The sequence below is a fragment of the Dendroctonus ponderosae genome, unplaced genomic scaffold (genome assembly GCF_020466585.1).
Source record: "Dendroctonus ponderosae isolate FM_Combo_2020 unplaced genomic scaffold, Dpon_F_20191213v2 Dpon_F_20191213_9, whole genome shotgun sequence".
NCBI classification, from domain to species: domain Eukaryota; kingdom Metazoa; phylum Arthropoda; class Insecta; order Coleoptera; family Curculionidae; genus Dendroctonus; species Dendroctonus ponderosae.
In genome coordinates this window covers 4,687,509-4,690,188 of record NW_026019116.1, presented here as the reverse complement: position 1 = coordinate 4,690,188, position 2,680 = coordinate 4,687,509, and positions in this window count along the sequence as shown.

The window sequence follows — 2,680 nt, the reverse complement described above, 5'->3', positions numbered from 1 at the left end:
AATTTTGTTGCACAACATCGATTGTTAGTTCTTAAAACAATATTTAACAGTACACGGCAATGTGCAATCTCATTTGCAATGATAAATACCCGGTCGTTTAAAGATGATTTTCAAAAGTTTGTAATACATTTTTCTGCAAATTGATGGACGATCTGCATTTTTTTGCACTTTATCTGCTTTAGTGTGTATAATTGTGTGTGTACTTTAATTGGAAATTTAAAAGAAGGCGAAACTCGAACAGGCATTTAGCACATGAGCACCCTTAACGTAGTATTTGCAGTATCTGCAGCTTCTCCCTTGATAATTTGTTGATTCATTGTTATCAGCGTTATAAAATAAACTGCACCGAACACAATAATATCACACGCAATAATTGATAAATCAAAATCACTGTCAGTTTAATAACGCAATGTGTATTTGAAAAGTTTATCAGATCTACAGATGCGCCCGCACTAAGAGGAAAATATCGAATTCAAAGTGCATATGTGCGTTCCAAGCCTCAGGCGCGAAGAGGCCGGAGTGCGAGCCGCCGTGACGGAGAAAAATCGGTTCACCCTCCCATAAAAAGTTATCACTTCAAAAACTGAAAAATTGCTAAAGTCCTGTTCTTGCTAACGAAAAGACAGTGTTGATCCCGCTGATCACAAGCAGCGGCAAAAGCTTCTGAGCCCGTTTGGTCCATTTACGAGCGCGACAGAAAGTGGAGGATTAATGATATTCGCCGAACAATGGGGGAATGCATTATGGAACAGCACCCACGCACTTCCAGGCCTTATTAGTATCATTGTTGTTTTGTTATTATGATTTGCTATACCGGGTGTCCGATTGTTGGGTTGTGGCGCGTGTTGTGCATTATGTCGCCCACCCGGTCATTGTTAGTCTATTTCCAGTGCCCAGATACATAAACAAACAATCAGTTCGGCCGCAGGCAAGGCAGCCGATAAGGTCGTGCCGGAAAAATGAAAAGCTGCTACCGAGAAAATATTACTTGCATAAAACTAAATTACGGCCATTGTTCGAGGGGAATTTGAAAAAATCGCTTCTCGAGGTCCTTCAAGGCTGTCTTTGTTGTACGCCCACACTCGTTCGGCTCGATGGTATGCAGGAACGCCGCTGCTCCTGCTGCTGCTGCTGCTGCCGCCTTGGCCGCTATTACGTAACGGCTTTGTCACCGGTCCACGAAATGTGGAAATGTTTCCGAAATTCCGAAAACGCTCCAGACCGTGGAACATGCGGGCCCTGGATAAGGTCAAGCAGGTGCCGTTTTACGCCCGAAATCCAGACTGAAAAATCTTCCATCAGCTTCGTCTAGCAGTTGATTAATTGCCAAGGCTCAGCCGTTTGGCCGGATTGCGTCATTATTCAGCGAGTTGTTTTTTTGCAAACAACAGTTGCACTGGAGCGATGCTGTCTGAGGCCTCAAAACGCGATTTTTTCTGTTCCCGGTTCTTCCATTAGAATTGGAAATTAGTGAACCACCGACCCATTGTAATGGAAATTAAATACACACGCATGCCACAGCACCGTTCGTTTTTATGTAGATTCCAACACGCCCGATGAAAGAATACAATTTCGTCAATGGGGGCCGGCTAAACGCCCCCGCTACAGGGCCGGACTGGAACAATCGAGGGCGCGCCACATCTGCCACATTTCCTGTGCCCACACCGCCCCCCAAGTTCAGCCTTTTCTTCACTCATTTACGCCACTTTATCTTAAACTCACTGTTTGTCTCCGTTTCATTGAAACACGTCCACAAACTCCCCCAGAGGCAGATTTATTTGCTTGCAAACAAGCGCATTCGCCATTACATCAAGACGGATTTGTATGATGATTTGTTAAAAATAATGTTTTTTTACAAACTCTTTTTGGGTATTTCGCCTGAAAAATTTTTGCCTCTAAAGAAGACAGAATTTTCTCACGTCTTTTATTACAGATTGATAAATAGTGCTCCTATTTCGCAATAAGAACGAATTATTTATCAAAAAGTAATAAAGAAATATAAATATCTATATATATAAAATTCTCGTGTCACAGTTTTAGTTACCATACTCCTCCGAAACGGCTTGACCAATTTTGATGAAATTTTGTATGTATATTCAGTAGGTCTGAGAATAGGTTGTTATCTATTTTTTATACGCCTAAGTGATTTGGGTGCTGCCATAAACCCCTATCTTCTAATAGCTATATTAGTAACTCAATAAATTTAAAATAAAATGTTAAAAAAATCTCAAGTGGGCAAACCGCCCACTCGAGATGAAAAAAAACCGTAGGAATAATTTATATGGCAATACAACGTTTGCCGGGTCAGCTAGTTATAATATAAAACTATAACTATAATCATTAACTATAGTAAAAAATTTAATATTAGGACTATCTTCAAAACTGAAAATGCAATTAGAAGTAAAATTTCAGTAACAAAACCTCATGATATAATGGAAAATACAAAAAATGTAATTTATAAAATTCCCTGCGAATGCAATAAATTTGATATAGGAGAATCCTCAAGACCATTACACGAAAGTCTCAAAGAACACCAATCATACATAAAAATCAGAGAATATCATAAATCGCGCATTTGATAATTACCATAAAATTCAATGGAATAATTCCACAATTTTAACAAAAGAACAATCCACAAAAAAACGTAAAATTAAAGAAAGCGCACTAATTTTACTAAATC